The following is a 22,172-nucleotide window of genomic DNA, read 5'->3' on the forward strand; positions in this document are numbered from 1 at the left end:
AACAACTAGAAGTTTTCGTAACTAAACCCGCTGACAGGGGAAGCGTTCCGCTTTAAAAATACATTTTTGGGCTCTGCCTAGCTCTTCGTAGTCCTGGGTACCTTAAACAGTAGTACATCTATGTTGGTCTTCCAACGAAACAGTACCCAAGTAACAATTCCAAGTTTTATTATGTTCGTATAGTGGTTTTCATAGAGTTTGCCGTGAGCTTTGCAAGGCCGCCCTCTAAAAAGTCATGCAATGAACAACCTTCATAGAAGGTGGGTCTAACCACTTTGCTCACTGCGCACCTCTGTGCCGATACTAACCGGCAAACGCCATTTTTGTGGGGTTGCTGTCCGGTATTCTTACGAAGTGCCCCACTCATTGTTTCCCCCTACGTGCACCGACATACGCCATTTTTTCATAATTGAACAAAGATGGTCTTAAGCATATGACGCTTGCAAGTCATCGACGAGCATTGTCCACGCATCGTGCCCATAAAGAATTACCGCCCTTATTTTCAATTGCCGCGGCGGTGAAGCCCGTAGTTTGCATGACTTTCCAATCCAAATCAATCAACCTTTTCACATCTCAGTTTGGTATATTGTTAAGCAATTAATGGGAACACCCTTCTGACAGTGTCTATGCGAAGCAGATAAATTAACTAATTAATTTCAAAAGTGCCGCAAATTACGAATCTCTACGCATAGCTTGTTCATTGATTTTAAAGCCGCGTATGATAGCATAAACCAACAAGAACAACAAGAATGTACGTAAAATTTTGAACGAAAACGGCTCTCCGGGTGACCAAACTTATTATGCTGTTTGAGAATTTCGGGTAGTCTGTCGGATCCGTTCGCATCTCGCAGTGGATTTTGACAAGGAGATGTCCTTTTCTGGTTACTTTTCAAAATTGCGCGAGCACCATTTTCAATAATCAAAAAATCCGGTCATTTAATTGCAGATGATATGGATATTTTCGACAGATTATTTGACAATATTGAGAATCCCAAGCAACACAGCTTGTTATAGAATAGTATAACATTACATACATCAGAACTTCTCTATTACCAGAAAAGCGCAAAAAATTGAGGTCTAATGAAACAACAATTAAAAGAAGTTTGTATCAGGTTATTTCATACCATTTTAAAACGTTATTATAGCATAAGCTACAACTTGTTCTTCCAGTAGTTTAAATTTAGTAATGAAGACATAATAAAAACTTGGTATTGACATGTTGACAAAAACAAACATTATTCATTTGATATGAGCTGTCAAATAAATTCATGTTATCACAAAACATCTCAAAACCTTAATAATAACGACACATGTTTTCAAAGTACGTTTATAGTACTCTTAAACGACTACTTTCCATGAAGATTATTTTCTAACTTGTTTTGTGTGTTACTTGGGATAGTACACGCGAAGCATAGAATATTGGATTGAAATTCTTCGCACCAGTCACTTCCTCAATTTCCAAAAAAAGAGTTTTCGTCTTGACCGCGTACAGAGTAAATATAAGTAAGAAAAAGAAAAAAAACTCCCAGTGGTGGTAGAATCACTAAACTTGCCGCAGTGACGTCCGGCAACAGATTATCTGCTTCTATCGTACTAACCGAGCAGATAACAGTCTTTTCGGCGGCAGAAGCAAAGAGCAGTCATACAAAAATATTTAGCATCGCCGAGGCGAGTGTGTGGTGCGCATGTGGAGTGATAGAATTGGGATTGGATAGAATAAAAACAAAACTAGGTATTTGACCACCGAATATAAGGGTGCGGCAGTAGTTTAGTCAGTAAAACATTTGGCTACTATTTCGCAATTTTGCATTGCTCTCTCTTTCCGCATTTTTCCAACACAACATTTTATGATGAGTCATCTCACCTACACCTTTATTTAACATAATTAACTATATATGACGTACTGCTTACTTAGTCATTTCGAGAAAATTCGGTCTTTAATGACTCGGCCTTTTTTGATTGTGTTGAAATTCGGCCATTTGGATTTCGGCCATTCGTGATTCGACCATTTGTGTTTCGACCATTCGGTACCAACCCATATGAGTGTGTTCTTTTGAAATCAATCGACATCAATCGAAGGAATTGAACAAAATGGGCATAAGTTAGTTATTTGGAAGTTTTTCTCATATTAATTACGTCAAATAATTTTAAGTCTATATTCATTTTCGACTCGAAAATAGGCGGAAAAATTGCTGGTAACTTAACTTGTTAGAGATTGTCAACGTAAACAAATTGGCGTTTATTGCATCCGAAGTACAGTTTTATTGTTCTGTAAACATGACTGCGATGGATTTTTAAAACAACTATAACTTTTGAAGATACAAACAGATACAGTTAATTGGCACTTACTTTTACAAGTTTTTTGTTGTACATTTAAGTAGAAGTTGTTTGATCTGCCACCATTTGCCACATTGGGAAATATTTAAGCTCAAAAAAGTACTATTTTTCACCAAAAAAGCTCAAAAACTCCGAAACATTAGAAAATAACATATTATAATGTTCTACAGCAACGTTGATTTTAGCAAGATAAACAACTTTCTAGAACACTATGAACACGTAAAAATTAACCAGAATAAATCAGGGTTTAAAAACTGTTTTAAAGGGTTTGTCCACGAATAACGCTTCATAGATAACTTCCATAAAGAGATACAAATATAGTGTCTTTGACAAAGTTGTTTGTATGGATATTTACTACAACTTTGTCAAAAGTACCAGATCTGTATCTCGAATATACGAGAACATAAATTTCATATCTCACTTTTAAGGGAATTAATCACCCAAAAATTTCTCTCACAAGAAGGGGCTTGTTATACCAAGAAATGTTCCTAAAGATACTACATGCGAAAAACTTCATGTTTCGGCGCAATATCACACGATCACATATTTCGCTGTTTGGACCACTGTGCAGTGGTGAGGTTAAAAGGCGTATTATCAGTGGGAATCATGTCTACGATGAACTCCCATCATACAATGGGCATCTTGCACAAAACGCTTGTTAGACTAGGTCTACCTAGTCTACCCTGTCTAACACACCAGGATTCCTACTTTCAGAAGCCCGTGGATTCCTACTTTCAGAATCTCATGGATTCCTATTTCATAGTAAAAGCGATTCCCTTACTGAGGTATAGGTACCCCACGGATTTGAACTGTCGGATTTTCATAAAAGAATACTGGATCTATAAGTAAGGCATTCTGTGGGATTCTACTCCAACATTCCTCCAAACGATTTTTATACGAGGAACCTCATCTCGTCGAATCTTTTTTGTTCGTCCGGGTTTCCTGCAGAAATGGTTCTTGTATCCGTAATCCAATAGGGACGAGAGGCAGGCAACGAACGGGGTGACAAGACCTGCAAGAGCTGTGACCGCAAAACTAAAGATTAGCGGCCTTGAACTGAGCTAGATGTACGAGCTACGATGTACAAACCATTTCCTTAGACATCAGGCAAACTAAATAATTGATATATGCACTAAAACTGAACTGATTTTAGCGATTTTTCATGCGATTATTCTGCCACCTGGTGGTGAATCCACCTATGGATTTTCAATTGTAGCAAACCTGTTGTGTACAGAAGAAAACTAGTAGCGTTATCAGTAGATTTGCAGCAGCCGTAGCAAAAACAGTCAAGCAACTACGCTCGATGCTTTGTTCGTACTGCCAGCTTCTCCCCGGAGCGATGAAGTGAGACATCGTGAGGCACTTTGTGTCTGCTGGATATAGCTGATCCAGCATTTACAACATCCTCTTTCTTGTAAAGAAAGGCGAGAGCGTCGGACGGTAGCCGGATTCCGGCCACGCGACGGTGCTGCCCGATCATAATGTGCCTCGTTACGCACCTTGGACCGGAAGATTGGAGGTATTGCCCACACGGTGAAGTACCTTGCCAAAATAAATATTTTTATGTGGAATCTTAGTCGATGCTGTCCTTGTTTGAGCAACAGGTAAACATCCAGAAGGAACAGCTGAACGTGCTGGTGAAAAACATCTTTCCGGCGAAGCTCGGCGTCTGGTCATAATGAATGATGACCAGACTACTTGAAGTTGGGCGACAACGACTGGTCGGAGCCCGGGTACTTTACGCCCCTCACCGAAGGGTGTGAGCGATAACCTCGAATATATCTCCCACATCATGTTCCCGAATAATAATAATCCCTCTTTTTTCTGTAGTTTTTTCCATCGCATATTGTTGCAGAGTTGTCTCATCAGACATTGTTCCGACAGAAAATTTAAGAAGCAAGGGATGCCAAGCAGGATAGGCAAGTAGGTATACTTAGGATAATTGTTATAATTAACTCCACAAAGTCATATTCTTCCATTACAACTCCTTTAGCTAGGAAAACGGCGTATTGAAAATTATTTAAATTATAAAAATTATAAATTGTAATGTTTGTGGCAAGGCAAACATTATTTTGTAAGGCTGTTCGCTAGACGAAAGATAGTTTCAGAATCGATGATAGTATAAGAAGAGCTCAGTTTGCGTGATTAGGAGTGAAACTAGATTTAGTAAGGCTCCTAACTCAGTTATAAATTACGATATCAAGCAAAGCTTACGTACAAAGCACTTTTCTGATTTTTACTATGAAACATTTTTTCACATTTGCTGTTTATTCTGAAAACAGCATAAAGTCAGCAGCTTAGACAGTTTAATTACTATTGTTTTAGATAATACACCGGAACTATTAAATTTTTTGTCAATTCAGTGCAATTTACCGGCCGATAAAAAGCCGTTTTAGTACTTTGGCACGTTAGACATTCCTGCCCAAGAAGCATTTTTATTGCTTCAGAAGTGTTTATAGTTTATTGTTTTCTATATGTCGTCGGCGAAACTAGCGCATATGTATTTCTAGAGGGAGCCAGAACCCCTGCCACTTTGTTCGAGCGTTTTATATTGTCAGCATAAGAAAATTTAATGCAAATTAATGCATGGAATCATATTGAAGCGACACAAATAAAAATTGTAGTCGAGTTTTTATTAAATAGAGGATGATAGTTGTTTCTAGTTTTTTCAGTGAAACTTAGAATAAAAAGTTAGGGGAGTCTATTTTCCATGTGGAAATTAGAAGCGACTTAGTCTTCCCTAGTGTCTCTCTAGTTCCGCCTACGCTATTAGCAAATCTCTATCGGCCAAAAACATTTTCCGAAAATGCAAAACATGTCGTATGACAATCATTCCAAACGACATTACAAAGTATACTTCAAAAGCGACGGTCCAGTTATGCAAATAATATATACTCTGTGGTTCGCCCGACAACCTGACAGCTGACAGGGCGGACGAATCCGCCGGTGCAAAACTGTTCGATCGAATCGATTTAACACATTCGTCATTTGCTGTGCTTGCTTGCTTGCTGGCTGGCTCTATGTATAAACAAATCACATCTGCCTGCCGTTTCGGTGCCGTTTACGTTTTCATTCGGCACACCGAAAAGGCAACCAAACCAGGCTTACAGTTAGTGTCCTACATATATGCACTGGCACCGTTCAAGACAATCCCGCGGTAAGTTCATTGCGACAACCGATGGCGTTTCACTTTGTATCGTTTTCCAGCCTTGGCAAACAGCAGCAGCAGCGGCAAGGTTTTTCGGGTGGGTGGTTTGTTCGGTCGGTTGGCCGTTTTATTGTTGGCGTTGATTATTTTTTGTTTTTTGCTTTGGCATTTCTCACTGTGGGTGGCACGAATACTTTCGCCCTGAAGAAAGCGAATTTTCTAGGTTCACCTAGAAGACACCGATCCAGATTGGCTGGAAAGATGATGCACCAACATTTGACATTTTCGCGCTTGAACGTTGGATGAAGCACACACTGCCGCCACCAGCCAACAGGATATCCTTTTTTAGAGGGTGGCTTTTAGCACAGCACAGTAAAGTGGCAGCAAAAATCAATTTTTTCATTACACTGTTGTTCCTCTCGTTCGGAGGACACCGTTTTTTTCACACGCACATCAATTTCCTTGGTACTCTTTCTTTGGCTTGGACTTGCATAGAATCGATATCATTTTCACTTTGGGTGGCGTTTATCTGCCCACTGCTTCTTCAGTTGACCGTGGCGAATATGCGGAAAGTGTTCTTCTTGCTATAGTCGAAGTGATGAGTCATAGCATAGCACTACTTTATCCTGCAGCAGGAAGCAGAAGCCGAACGGTGCGGGTGGGACGACACTTTGCTTGTTGTGATTGCAGTAGTTTTTTTCACGGTTTGATTCTAGGATTAAAACTAATGACTTGTTTCTTCTTGCTGAAGCACCAATCACATATAATGCTGTTGAAATACTGGATTATTGGTGCTTCCAGCGTTAAGCTCCAGTTGTTAATTAGAAACTATTCCATTTCAAGGCTGTACATTTCTAGTTTCAAGGGTTAATTCCACACCGTTCAGGCTACAGTTCGGTTAACGTTTCACCGCGGCACGAGCTAGAAGAAAACTGACTGCCTAGCCGTAGAGTGTTTCGAAACTGTGGCGTTAGTATTGGTGGAAATTCGCTTGCTTCGGCACAGTTGGTAGCTGACGTAGGGCTGCCAACTGTTTCGAACGAATGATATAAGAATCAAAACAAAAATATTGAGCCACGGCGAAGCAACATGTGTGTTGTGGTCCGAAGCGTTGCCGGGTAGCCTGGCTTGGTAGAGCGGTCGGGGATTAACCGGTAAAGAGGGTGAAGGTAGTGCATGGTCGGTGGTTCAATGTTTTGATACTTCGGCGCTGCTGGTGGTAGAAGGCGGTCACGTGGAGTGACATTCAGCCTGCCGATCGCAGGCAAAACATGACCAATACAGGCACACTTTCAATGCACTGCACTGATGACTGGCAGTAATTTTATTTCCACTGAATTAAAAGTGAAATCCACTGGCTATTTGGCGGTGAGGGAATCGTGTTGTGCGCATGACACGCAGTCATCATCGTTCGTTCTCTCGCTGGCCGGTTGTTCCGTTTTACTCGGTGAGAATGCTGAATCAGTTGTGGTAATCCATCATTCCGAGTTGAATGCAGTTGCGGTTTGCAGCACTCACTCGTGACGGATTCTCGAACGGGACACACAGCCGTAGTACAATTTTAGGAGTGAGATAATTTTCATTCAATATTTACGAGCTGTCGTGAGGAGCTTTACATAATTTATAGTTTTTTTTTGGGATTGTATTTAGTTAACAGTCTGTAAATTATTTGGCGCACGGTTTACCCGGCATCGTGCGTCTCCATTGAAAATTTCTACGGTGATCTTTAACTCGTTAGATAGATTCCCTTTGCCGACTCAGATGAACTATCGTGAGTGAAACCAATTTTGAGTTAAAGTCACTAAAATTAGTTAATTTTTCATCAAAACAATTCAAACAACAAATTGAGGGAAAGTTCATTTACATAACCTGTAACGTTGTGTTGACGACTGATAACGAAATTAGGTGGTTGGCCTTAAATTCGTTGAAATGAAATAGTTACTATTTTAAGTGGTATGCAACTTACCCCTTGTTCGACGCAGGTGGCACAAATGATAACAGAAGTAGCAGCCCATGTGGCTCCATTATTTTACACTAACGGCACTTAAAATATCAATTTAGTTAACACCGAACGGCTAATTAATTCGCATTCAAGTGGAATTCTAATCGTGTGATTGTTTTGCAGACGCTCACCGAATATAAATAACATGCTAACTAGATCAGATAATAAACTGGTTTTCGACTTGGGTAAAACAGTTTTTGTCGCATCAAATAGCAAAGACTTATCTACCTATACTGGCTGCGGTGATTATGTGCAATAATGGGAGATATCTTACATTCAGTAACTGTCATTTTAACACTTTTTGCGGTTTAAACTCTTCGACCGAATATCGATGATAATTTAGGTTAAGGTATGATGACAACAAGTCAGTAAAACAGGTAAAATGTCTAACATTACTTTAGAAGACTATAAATTGCTTCAAACGTGGCAGTTTTGGTTTGCTTCATACGATTGAAACAAACAGAACCTAAGAAAAAAATTTAACTTTCCAACTGACCTTAGCAATTTTGCAAGAAAAATGACACATTGATGGCTAGTCGATTTATTTAGTAAGTTTTTGGGAGTGAATATAGTTTGTTTTTGTTTTAGAAGGTTAAGAGTTTAATTCAGTATAGCTCGGTAATGAAACAAAATCTGTAGTAAAATTTTTATTACTAAAAAGCTAGGAATTGACGAACATTAAAAAAATATTTTCGAAACATTTTATAAAGGGAGGAAGTGTCTAATACGTAGAATAACCAATTGGATGAATTGGAAAATTTCGTTACAGACCTAAAATATATTGGGTTGTGCAATGGCAGGTGAGGCTCGCACTCACGCTCTTTCGGTTGGTACCCGAATGTTTTACTCACTAAACTGCTATCGCTCGTTATATTAGGTAGTCTCCCAGCCAGCACCAACTCGTATATCAATGTATGAAAATTATCGTAAATATCTCTTAACAAATTCGGATTCGTAAATAAAGCCTAATAAAGCGCGCACAAGTTGATATTCTATCGTTTATAATGCTAGTAGCTGACAAACATACGATTTTCAGCACAAAGTTGTATAGCTGTATGTAGCTGGTAGCGCTTAATCGGATCTTATCGTATTGAAACACCTTTATAAGTGTATTGCTCAAAATTATTCCTCAGTGCGTATATAGCCTCCAAAATGGTACGAATAAGCGGCTTTTCCGCGTCGAATACGATTTTGCTGGATACATATTAGTATGTAACTCTTATTTGCAATCTAATTATACATATGAAAATGCTGACTGGGCTAATACCTAGTTTTGTTTCATTCTCCCAAATCTATCATTCCCCTATACGCACCACAAACTGCTGGTTATTCTTTTTGTATGACTGCTCTTTGTTGCTACCGCCGAAAAGATCTTCTGTTATCTGTGCTGTGTTCGATAGAATCAAGCAGTGCGTTGCCGACAGTCGCTCCGGCAAGTTTCGTAATTAAACCACCACTGGATGTGTTTTTGCCTTTCTACTATATAAATATATAGTATAAAGGTATAGAAATCACTTGGAAAACCGGAAATGGAAAGAAGGTCCTGCGGGCCGAATGTCATATACCATTCGACTCAGTTTCGAAAACTGAGCATTTTCTGTGTGTGTGTATGTATGTGTGTGTGTGTGTGTGTATGTGTGTGTGTGTGTATGTGACGCTTTTAATCTCACTCACTTTTCTCGGAGATGGCTGGACCGATTTTAATGTTCTTAGTGTCAAATGAAAGGTCTAGGTGTCCCATTGGTCGCTATTGAATTTCATACTGATCGGACTTTTAGTTCAAAAGTTATGTATAAAAATATGAAAAATATGGGACTTCATTATCTCATAGGTTCCTTAACCGATTTGAACAAAATTGATTGCATATGAAAGAGGAGCCTTGCAAACCCTTAACTTCCAAATTTCATGACGATTGGGCTTGTAGTTTGAAAGTTACATAAAGAAATGTGAAAAAATAGTATTTAAAACATATTTTTGTAACATATAAGCATTAATTCAATGAAAAACATCACACATTTTATTATTATTTGAAAATTACTACTGAGATCTATCAAACGAAACCGAGTTATTTAAAATCGGACAGTTCATTCAAAAGTTATTTAAACTTTAACACTTAAGCACCGTATATTAAACCGTTAAAACGTGTGAATTCAAAACAAATGTTGATTGTATTCAATGTGTGTGATGTATGTGTGTATGTATGTATGTATGTATGTATGTATGTATGTATGTATGTATGTATGTATGTATGTATGTATGTATGTATGTATGTATGTATGTATGTATGTATGTATGTATGTATGTATGTATGTATGTATGTATGTATGTATGTATGTATGTATGTATGTATGTATGTATGTATGTATGTATGTATGTATGTATGTATGTATGTATGTATGTATGTATGTATATATGCTTGTATGTATGTATGTATGTATGTATGTATATATGTATGTATATATGTATGTATGTATGTATGTATGTATGTATGTATGTGTGTGTATGTGATCCCAAGCAACAATGTGAGTTTGATTGTACTCTTCTGGTGGTTTTCATGACCAATTTTGGTCTTGAATGTCATCATAAGAGTGTAATAAAACTCAAATTGTTACTTGGGATGACAATTTACAATTTTTAAATTTGCATTGAAATTCAAGAAAATATGTTTCTAACTTTTCTGAATCAATTGTCTGAAATTTTTGAAGCCTCTTAGTGGAATACGAAATTTGAAATTAAAGAAAAGAAAAAACTTTTACCGACTAAATCCCACTATTTAATATTTATTCGCAACAGATACGTATACGCTTTGAAATAAGATGCTGTTGAAGCCTGCACGTCGTAGGCGAACTACGTATCTGTTGCAAATAAATATTAAATAATGGGATTCAATCGAAAAGCTTTTTCTTTTCTTTGATTTCAGATTTCAATTGTCATTTTGTTCACTTGCTGTTACTCACAATTGTACACGAAAAGCAAACAGCGAAGAAAAGCAGTTAATTTAAGCATGAAGGTATAGTGGTGTATAGGATTAAAAATACTAGTGGGTTGATTTTTCCAAATAAATTTATACAAATTTCAAACAAATTTTGCGCATCAATAGATGCTCTTTTCAATCAATAGATAGAGCTTAGAAATGTTATATGAAAAATAGGAAGTAAACGTTGCACGGTAGTAATTTTGTAAGATTTGTTTTCGTTAATGACATTTTAAAGGACAGATGTCTTATGTCATGTATCATGTTTCAACAAATAAATCAAAAATGACAAACACTGAAAATCATATCGATCATATTTCCCATTCTCAAGCATGTTTAAGGCGCAGCTTTTGCAACCCTCTTGTTTTCCTAACCCTCCAACATTGTAAAAACGATGCGATCAAGCTAATGACTATCTTTTCATGAAAGTACATTCAAAAAAAGCATAAGTTTTGATTTTCATGCAAAAATAATTATCTGAAGGAGCGCCAGCTAAGAAAAAGTTCAATTTCTCTTTTTCATATCTAATGCTCTATTCAGTTATTTTTTCTAATTCAGATATATTGCAAAATTGAAGCCAAGCAAACTAATAGTAAAATTTTGAGATTAATCATTTTGTTGTCGATATTCTTTGTCTTCAAAGGCGAAGTATAATAATAATTTTTCTGAACTCTTGTTTTTCAAAGATGCTAACTTTTGAACACATGGTATTAATTAATTAGCAACAAATCTGTTCTGAACACATATTTCATATTGTCAATTCAAAACAAGTTTCCTATGTGGCTCTGAAGCCCGAAAGTTTAGGCCGACCGATTATAAAACTAAATAAGGTGTTACAAGTATCTACGCACACAAGGAAAGAAAATTTAATTATTCTACGCAATACGTTGTGAATTTTACTGGCAAATAAGGATTTTGAGGAATACGGAACGGATATTTAAAAATATAGTCAAGTTAATTATACATAGATGTTCCTGAGAAATTAAATGATGATTATTGTGACAGTAGAAAGGCTAGGTCACGCCGCTAGGTGGATTAATTCGGGTTTTTTACTCGTATATGACTATGCGCGGTCGTGACGTAAACTAATTTGGAAAGGGAGGAAGCATCTGATGCGAAGAAACCAAAGCACAACCTTGGGCTATAAATATCTTTAAGACTTGAACCTTCTTTATCGACAGATTCCACGGCCGGTTATTAGAGTACAGGATAATTACGGGACTAGTGCAACGATCCTACTGGCAGCACCGCCCAAACCGATATTCAAACATACGTCGTCTGGATTGTTAGACCAGCATCGTACTTCGAAGCTAACTGAGCGGTTAACTGTTACGAAAATGATTTATCGAAATTTTTCTGTTCATCCGAAGTATCATTCTTCGCATCAGACACTTCTTCCCTTTCCAAAATAGTTTACGTCATGACCGCGTAGTCATATACGAGTAAATAAAAAACACATTCAGTGGTGGTTTAATTATGAAACTTGCCGGAGCGCCTGTCGGCAACGCACTGCTTGTTTCTATCGAAAAGAGAAAAAAATTTTTTAATCAAATTTTAGTAAAGTTTCCTAGAAATCTATATCTATAAAAATGGATTTCTGTCTGTCCGTATATTACTTATAGAATCGAAAACTTGACCGATCGGCGTAAACATTTGCATGTAGCGATTTTTGGGGCCGGGGAAGGTTCTTATGATGGTTAGAGACCCCTCCCCTCACTAAGAGGGGGGCTCCCATACAAATGAAACACAAATTTCTGCATAACTCGAGAACTAAACAATCAAATGTAACCAAACTTGGCATGTGGGGGTTTTTGGAGACAAGAATATTTTCTATGGTGAATTGAGACCCCTACCCTCTTTAGAAGGCGTGAGTTTTCAAGAAGTTGAAAATTTTGCGCAACTTTTCTGCGGCTTACAAAAGAACACTGATAAAGCATTTACAACCTGCAGACGTTTTGGAAGTCGCAGAAAATGTCGCCCGTGACCAGAAAACTTATTTCCGTCATTTGTTGGTCGTCCACAATGGCGAAAAATTCAAATTTTCCCTCGTTGCCTGTGTTATTATGGTATTAACTGGGCAAGAAAATTTAATAAACTTTTCAATCGTTGTGTGGCCCTTGAAAGGACCGATTGTTTGATTATCATAACTCCAGCTTGCAATAAACTTGCACTAACGCACTTAACGTAATTCTCTGTTCGGTAAATTGGAGTACCGATAACCGCTAACCAAGTACGACTTGTTGCAACGGACCAGCCGGAAAGCTTCAGCAGCTATGCGATTAACGAAGCCATTCGTGTATGGTCCTGAATCCCGATGAAATACCACTCCAAGTGGCCAGCTGCAAGTAACGTGGGATGCTTCTGGTCATTTTGTTATCACGTGCAGCATATTTCCTGCCAATTCCAGAACTTCAGCAGCCAGATATTTCATCACGGCAGCGAAACGAGTGCTCCAGCTCCAACACACTGCACTGCACACACACTGCAAAAGTGCACGAATCGAGCGTGACTTTTGTTTGCTCTGGCAAACGATGTTGGCAGTAGGTCAGCTAGCGTTTGAATAATGCTGTTCGCCGGCTTACCATGTGTTATGTACCAGAGCAAGCGACAAGAATCGGCCACACCTATTTTTCATGGTCCTTCATTCTATCATCTACGTTAAATAAAATAAAGCATTTCAATTTCAGACTGAACAAAAGAGCAAAGTTAGCCGTTCGCCTTTTGCTGCCAAAGAAAAATTACGCTACGTATTATTACTGTAGCATTGGTGATGGATAAAATTGTGTTGCTAAAGAAAACCGAGCGAAAATCCCTAAGTTCCAAGTTTCCTAGGTTTCATCAATTACTGAAAACCGTTCTTAGAAGAACGAACAAATTCTTATATGAAGATGCAAAAGATGTTTCTAAAACTCTTTCATTTATTAAATCTATGGTTTCATTCATTTTGACGCTTGACCGAACACATTTACTTGGAGCTGGAATATTTGTTGGCTGCTTTGATACCTTCCGAGGCGACTAACTTCTTAATCACCAGCAACAAGCGAACAAAAGCGCGAGAGGTGATCGGTTAAAATTATTTGATAAGAAGTGAACAATTAGAATCAATCTAAATTAAATAGAACTCAAATCAGTGAGCGAAAATTCCTCAAATCTTCATGGACATTATGTTTTGTCCTTAAAAGAACATTTTGTCGACGTGATATGTTGGAAATTTAAGCCTTCTTTTCCGTCTTCTTGGGCAGCAACAAAACAGCTTGGAAGTTCGGAAAGACACTTCTCTGAGCAGTGGTGACACGGGACAGCAACTTGTTCAACTCTTTGTTGTTGCGGATGGCCAGCTGCAAGTGACGATAATTCTGATCGTTTCGTTGTCGCGAGCAGCATATTTCCTGCCAATTCCAGAACTTCAGTAGCCAGATATTCCTTCACGGCAGCGAAACGAGTGCTCCAGCTCCAACACCTCGCTTGGTGAATTTGCATGTCTTCGTTGGCTTTTCCGTGGGAAGCAGCAACAGCTGAAACTCAACAATTTTCGATCGGATTCTATAGGGCGTAAATTAAATACAATTATAAGGAAGCTTAACCCATAGCTTATATCGTATATATTTCTGTCATCCGTGCTAGGGAAGCACTGACGAGGGAAGGCAAAAATATGAAAATATTTCAATTTTTCAATGACGCGCTTTGAAAATCAATAGTATTTTCAAACGATTTTCCGATCAATTGGTGTAAATATCTTGGAAATCTATTGAAAATTGATTGAATTATAAGTCGAAGCGTGAAAACGCGTTTCTACTTTGATGACGTCATTTCCAACAACCAATCACGAAGCGAGAATTCTGGTAAAACAACATTGGTTCATTATTTTCAATTTTTCAATAGTTCAACATCAAGAATTCATACTTTTCTTCATTTGGGTCAATTCTTAGAAGATTTTCCGATCGATTGATGCAAGAATATTGAAAATCGATCGGAAAACCGCTGAGCTATTCGCGCTCAAAACCTTTCATTTTTCGTGACGCTTGCATTTTTCGATTTTTTGGAATGACTCCCTATCTCAAAACTTGCCGTAAGACGTAGTCCTACCTCAAAATATGTACACAAAAGTGAAAGACAAAAAGGCATAGCTAAAACAGGCAGTCAGAAAAAAAGATAAAGAGCAAAATAGGCAATGAAGAAAGGCAAAGTGAAAAAAGGTAAAGAGAAGAAAAAGCAAGAAGAAAATAAGGTATTGATAAATGAAAGCAAAGATAAAAATGACACAGACAAAAAAAGGAAGGAGTAAACCAACAAAAAAAAAGAATAAGGAGCTAAAAACAGAGAAAATGGCAAAGAAGGACAAAAGCAGAGAAGAAAAAGGTTGGGACGAAAAAAGACAAAATAAAAAATAGCCAAAGAAGAAAAAAGGCAAATAGAAAAACGTAAGAGGAAAAAAAAGGAGAAACGTTAAAGAGAAGAACTAGCAAAGGACAAATAAGGTAATCATGAATGAAAGCAAAGATAAAAACGACACAGAGAAAAAAGGAAAGATAAAAACAACAAAGAGAAATAAGCAAGGAGCAAAAACGGTAAAGAAAAAATGGCAAAGAGAAAAACACAGAGAGAAAAGAAAAAGAAAAAAGTAGAAGTCAAAAGGCAGAAGGCAGAAGACAGAAGGCAGAAGGCAACAAGCAGAAGACACGCCATGCCAAAATATCCAGCTCTCCAATTTTTGATTGGATCAACAACTTCACTGAAACTTGAAGTAAGATGTCTTCCGTAACCAATTGAAACCTTTATGATTATTTACGATGAAACGAGCCACACTATATTTTCATTCTAGTTTGCTACAATACAAGTAGTTGTGTCAAAAGTAGTAAATCTTCTAGTGGAACTCTTACATCAAGCAAAGGTGCCAAACTAATCAATTCGTAGCTTCGTTCAATTCAAGCTGAGTGATTCATATTACTATCCAATTGACTTACGACCGACAAAGAATCTTTTACGCTAGTGCTATTAAGGGCGGCATTCAGGGTAAAATGCCCAGTTCACCGCTTTAGTCGACAATTACTGTACGATGAATCTTAAGCACAGATTCGGCGGCAATCACAATCTCAATGCAGTTTACGACAGCGCAGCTGTCACCGGTATGTGGCGGCAGTGTTCCGATCTGCCTCTGGTCGAGCAACAAATTGTTATTGATGAATGTACGCCCTTACGCTCGCCCGTACAGCGCACAGATGCGCCACCGATGAGATCAGTCCCGCTGGATTGCTGGGTCGTTAATTTTCACGCTTCGGCCGACCTAATGAACCGTCAGCGGTGCAGCGGTGTTTTCCGTATCCATCAATGGCGCGTGCAGGTTGACGTCATATACGTCACTTATCGACGCTACCAGTTCGGTCCGGTTGATGGTCAAAGAAAATCAGTTTCCAATTAACAGTTTTACGACTTTTTATTGACCGGCCGAAAGCAACGGTGCGGATCCGGATCGTGACGGCGTGTTGATGGGCAATATGGCCGATAAATAATGAAATCGTCGTTAAGTTCGCTGTTTTATTGATGCGCGGTCAATTTCATTCGATAAACAGTTTTCCTCCAAGGGTCGGAATGATCCGTACCTACCCATATGGGGAGCTAGAGAAAATAGGTGGCTGTATTGTGCATGGGAAGTTGTTAATGATTTTTTCATTATAATAAACCGTTGCAATAAAGCAATAATAAATTTAATGTTTCCGGTCCGGGATAACACCAGTAAGCTGGATGCAATATTTTGTAATTCAATCTCCACACAAACTTGCTCTGCTCTTGTTATTCTCTATTTTGTGCTCTCGGGTTTTCATCAATTAATTTCGAAAATTTTCTGATTTTCCTTGGTGAAGAAAGAATCGACAATAATTCACCGAGAAAAAACCAACACAACCTTATATACGATTATATTCGGTATTACGGTGATTTGGAAAGCAAAAAAAATCAATTAAAAATTCTCTCCGTATAGTAATTATTGTTGAAGTTGATCATGGCAATAAAAATTATGATTTTAATTTAATAGTTATTCATGATAATATTGCCAAAAATATAAGCTAACAAAACATGCTATGTCGACATCAATATCAGAGAAATTAATAAAACCGTTTAAATCAGAAAAAGACCTTAGTCAATTTGTCACTTTGTCCGCCTTTCTTGTGGTATTTAAAAATGAATTAGTCAGGCCTAAATCAAAGCGCTGAGTTTTATTTCACTAATTTCCTAATTGCGGCAGTTCTTTATTATAGCGGTAGCCTTCGAACCGACACGCACTTTATGCGAAACCAGCGCATTCGGGTTATATTTGAAAATGATGTCAGGTGTCCTTAAAATTGGACAGTTATAAATCACACCTTCGCCGTCGGACCGCCCTATATGCGCTGCAGACACGTGATCTTTGCAAATGTTCGTGAAACATGCCATGAAGTAAAATAGATAATTATTTAGCAGAGTTTTAGCTGAGGTTTGGTTGTAGTATTTGATAAAATATATATTAAATACCTTCTCGAATGAAGAAAATTTCAACTAGTTCATTTTTTGTGAGAATGAATGGAGTTACCAAATGAATCGTTTGTTTGAGAAACCCCACATGTGCTTTTAACACAATTGAAGGAAAACAAAAAAAAACTGATTTTCTTGATATATTTTCAACCCTAACTAAAAGGAGTTTATGGAACCAACCTTACTCTAAAATTTGAGAGAAGATGTAGGAATCCCCGAGGATTCAAAACTGCCAAAAACTCATGAAAATTGACTTACCGGAAATGGCGCTTTTTTGGGTTTAAAAATGATTTATGGCTGAAAAACCAATTTTAGTATTGAACCCAAGAATGCTTCAGGTATAATAGTAGAACGATGGACGTAATGGGCGGCAACTAGAATTCTGGCATTTTTCCGAGGCACCTATGCACAACAACAAATCAGCTTAGGGAGAAATGTGAGTGTGCATGTGTTAGTCCATCTCTCCTCTTTCTGCCAGTTCTGCCAGTACTTTTTGTTTTGTTTATACTTGCCATGTTTGGCTCAAAATGGCGTCAAAACAAGAAGCATTTCGCGAGCGCGTTATAAAATTCTACGAGTTGCACAAAAATCTCAGAATAAAGTATTAAAAGTGAAAATGTTGCGGCTTCGACTATTTACCATACCCTAAGATCCCCAAAAGCTACTCGCAAGCAAGGTAGTGGAAGACCAGCCAAAATTATGGATGCAGAAGGACTTCGTTCTTTTTATCGTGCCTTCAACAACAAGGATTCCGTTAGCCAACGGGATGCTGCAAAAAAGTTCAACTGTTCCCACCAATACATCTGCAAAAAATTGATAGATTGGGAATAGAGTGCCGAAATAAGATAAGAGCCCCGGAATAGACTGAGAGACAGATGTCGACGTTGAAATTTCAATGTCGCTGGTTAATACAAAATATTCCGAAAAATGCTTTGTTTTGGACGACGAAAATTACTTCCCTTTTCTAAAGACGCACATTCCCGGAAATGATCGATACTATTTTATGGATAGTTCCACTGCAGCTCCAAACATAAAATACAAGTTTAAAAATAAGTTTGAACAGAAGGTGATGCTGTATATTGCCATTTCTGAGAAAGGTATTTCTAAGCCATGGTTCAAGCCCTTTTGTTTGGTTATCAATCAAGATGTACACCAGAACGAATGTTTGAAGAAAATTTTGCTCCCGTTTCTTCAAAACATCATGCAGATGAACAATGCGTGTTTGACCGGATAAAACTTCATCGCATTGTGGCAAAAAACACAATTGTTCCTAAATACCCATTCGATCCCATTTGTATCCAAAAATCACAACCCGACAAATCTGCTTCAGTGTCGCGCAATTGTAAATTTCTTCGGGATTTTGAGCTCCTTGGTGTACAAAAATGACTGGAGAGCCACGAATTGCAAACAGTTGATTGGTAGAATCAAGAGATGCATACGAAAAGTTGACATGACGGCCATACAACGCTCCTGTTCCGATAACAAACGGAGACTTTGAATTACTTTGGATGAATCGTTTCCAAATGTTTCCTTCTTTTTTTTCAACAATGGACTGCTTGAGAAATAAATTCCAAAATTTTAGTTGCTACCCGTTACTTTCGATTCTTTTGTAGTTCCAGATAATATACATTTTGCTATATCACAAAGACGCCAAATAAACTTTGTAACCGGCGATAATCATTGATGGAATGCACAACAAGACACGGTTTGAGATTGTCTGCGTAGATAAATCCGTAGTACGGCTGACGTATAAGTTGTATATCAAAAATCCCGTCTTACTTCCTCGGGGATCTTCAAATCAATTGGTAAACACAGATGATACATGATACGCTAGATTCCAATTTAACTTGCAAGTATGTGAGCATAAATATGAACCGTGCCGCGATAATAGCTGTTGCGAGGCTCCCAGAGGATGGAGCTTTCGTCGAAAGATGCGATGGTCGATCCGATCGAACGCAGTTTTAAAATCAGTGTAAACTGCGCCTAATTATGTTTTTTCCATAAATTGCGCGATACAAAAGAAGGTAAAATCGACTAGAATATTCGGCACAGATCTACCAGCACGAACCCGTATTGGTAGAATAAAGCCTGCAAGTCGTAGGCGAAATACGTGTTTGTCGTGAATAAAATTATTAGTGGAATTTAATTGTGGAAAAAGTTTTATTTCATTTAATTTTCGTATTACACTAATAGGCTCATAAAAAATGTAGTGAATATTTAGTTCTAGATACGGTCAAGTATTGCAGTGCTGTTGATAATTTCGAAGATCTTGGAGGCGGCAGACAAGCTTGTAATATTTTTATAATTCATAACATTTCGTCTGTCCACAGTATTATGGACGGGGAACTGGAGGATCGTTTCCAAATAACAGAAAGTTTCCTTGTCCAAAGAATTCGTGAAAAATATGTCTTTATAGAGTAAGGAGGGGTAAAAGTGCGATGCGGGTAAAAGTGCGATTCAATGATTTATCGGTGCAGATTCCGAGTAAATTTTCTACATTGGCATGGATGGGTGACTACTTTGACAGCTTGAATCTAACGTAAACTTTGGTTGCTTACGAAGCATAGTTTCTGAGTTATGTGCAAATGTTATTTTGGGGCGGGTTTGATGTAATTTTTCGTTATACGACTAATACGATATCAACAGAAGGTATTACTTGTTGAAAATTTGTAGCAGCGTTTTATATCACTCACATATCTGTTTTGAAAATACGGTGAAAATAATTTACAAAATATATTTCGCTTTTCCGTAATTTAATCTAACCCCGTCAAGCACCTAGCGGGGTAAAAGTTCGATTCACGGACGGGGCAAAAGTGCGATTCATGGACGAGGCAAAAATGTATAGCTAATTATATACAACTTCAGGCACTATATTACCGATACTAGAAATGAAAGATCTGCAGAAAACTGTGTGCTCTACAGATGTTGGCCGAAGAAAAACAATGTGTTTCCGCTGATGAAACAAAAAACAAACTATTGGAAAAGTTTCGATCTAACGGAGGCTGCAATACACCAGCGCAAAATAGAGAAGGTGCAAATTGAGAATATTCCTTACCGAAACATAACGCAGATTGAAGATAATATGGTTTTGTTAGCTACTGCTGGGCTAATTTCATGGATTCTAGCTTCGAACTTTTGCCCCGCGGTATTCGCACTTTTGCCCCGCTCAGCCATCCCAAGCCCCTACCTAGCGCCTCCACGTGGCCATACCTGGAAATGCTTCAATTTGTATAATTGAGTAGCCAAGCTAGGAGGTGCGGGGTCGTGCGGTTTTCAGTTCCTAACCTTACATATGTAGTTTTAGACAACCATTAAACCACACGACTTTATTTTCAAGTGTTATATGATTTAAACTAATATTTTAAACTAATCTATTTTCAGAGAGCGAAATAAGGCGCTATATCCTTGGCCAATTGCAGTCGGGCTTCTGGTAAATGCCATTAGTTCATCCATGAGGGTCCGGAGTATCACTTAATCTTTATTAGCAAAGATACTCCCAACGACTGTAAGTAAATCATTATCTATGTACATGGGAAGTGTTTGGTACGGGAGGTCCACGCTTTGTTCCTTCCCCTTGATTTCAAGGAGTTTAATGGAATTAGGTATTTTTTCTGGTTCCACTTGATTCTTTGTAATTCTCTATGCGGTACATGCTGTGCAGTTGGCCTGGCCGTTGACAAGAAAAATGATTGATTCAAGTAATCGTCATTTTCCAGGATGCCTTCAAGAATTGGCTGCGTTAGTGTGAGATTAGTTTAGATTAGATTAGCTAGCATTATCTGCACTGGAAGTACGATTTTACTTTATCTTAAACTTTATCTTAAGCTACCAGTACATTTTCATTTTCTTTCAATTTTTCATGGAAAATGCCCATCCAAGTTATCGAAATTATGTTTTCTGTAGAACATAAATTGAGCATTAAATTATTTTTATAGTTAGCTAGCTTTATCTGAACCGGAAGTACCATTTCCGTACAGTGTACTGCTAACTTTATTCTAAGCAGTGCATTGTTTATTCTTATTAAGGCTTTGTTTATCTTGTATTATGGAAATTTCTGGAACAAAAACAGATGTAAAAATGGCTGGATGAGAAAGTGGTGGCTTGAGCAGGTGTGCATAGGTTTGGAGGTAACTAAATATTGGGATAAATGGATGATGCCTTCTTTCGAAGAATTAGGTGCCTCAAACTTCGAAGATGGTTGGAGCAGAATATGCTTGACCATCGGAGAGGTCACGACCGCGGCACTAGGTGAAGAGCCCCGGAGTATAGAAATTGATTAGTTTGATGGAGAATACCGACAAGCGGTGGAGGGAAAGAAAATTGCTTGCAAAACTTATCTGAGCATTGTCACTAGAGAGAACTTGGTTAAATACCGACGAGCAAGGAACCAGTTGACCATGATCCTGAGGAGTAAAATGCAGAGACCGCCCATAGAACAGCTATTCCGAGCTAATGACACGCGTAAGTTTTACGAGAAAGTAAACCAAAAAAGGGTGCTCGAATGGACTGCTGTAAATATCGCGGTATAACGCTGGTAAACGCCAACTACAACGTACTCCCACAGATTCTGTCGGCTGTCATCGACCCAAGTAGCACACTTTAGATCCATTTAGTTGAAGCAACCGAATTATGACTGAAATTAGTCATATTCCGGTTACCGCAACAACTTTGTATCAACCGTGCTAGTAGGGCAAAGATTTGAAAAGAATCAGCCTGCGGACCAGGTTTTTACCATCCAACGGATCATGCAGCAATATCGAGAGCACAACATGCCCGCGCATCACATCTTAATTGATTTCAAAGCAGCATACGATACAGTCGATCGAGACCAGGTATTGCAGATAATGCACGAACACGGTTTTCCGGATAAGCTGACGCAACTGATCAGAGCTACATTGGGTCGAGTGATGTATTTCATGTGCATCTCAGGGTTACAGAGCTTATCCTGTATGCTGTTCAACGTCGTTCTTGAGGGAGCCCGGTGACCGGGCATCGAAACGAGAGGCACGATTTTTACCAAGAATAACCAACTCCTAGACTTTGCAGATCACGTTGATGTCGTAGTCAGGAACTTTGCGGTGGCGGCGGCGGCAATCCACGACAGAATGAAAGCGGAGTCTATGAGGATTGGGCTAAAAATAAAGGCGTCGAAGACCAAATATATGAAAGCAAGAGGCTTGACGGAAACAAACGCGTGCCACCCA

The 22,172-nt window shown here is 38.3% G+C and overlaps 1 protein-coding gene across 7 annotated transcripts in view; it reads right to left on the reverse strand.

Moving 5' to 3' along the window:
- LOC128744287 (phospholipid-transporting ATPase ID) overlaps window positions 1–22,172 on the reverse strand; it is a 133,219-nt gene that overhangs the window by 40,860 nt on the left and 70,187 nt on the right. For 2 of the 7 annotated variants that reach the window (XM_053841148.1, XM_053841149.1), the window contains exon 1: window positions 5,662–6,406. The exons of 2 other annotated variants lie outside the window; for them this stretch is intronic. The gene's annotated coding sequence lies outside the window, so the exon portion shown is untranslated. Of the gene's footprint in view, window positions 1–5,661; window positions 6,407–22,172 lie in introns of those variants that run through there. 3 more of the 7 variants (XM_053841150.1, XM_053841151.1, XM_053841155.1) reach the window with 3 other exon arrangements.

The sequence above is a fragment of the Sabethes cyaneus genome, chromosome 3 (assembly GCF_943734655.1).
Source record: "Sabethes cyaneus chromosome 3, idSabCyanKW18_F2, whole genome shotgun sequence".
NCBI classification, from domain to species: domain Eukaryota; kingdom Metazoa; phylum Arthropoda; class Insecta; order Diptera; family Culicidae; genus Sabethes; species Sabethes cyaneus.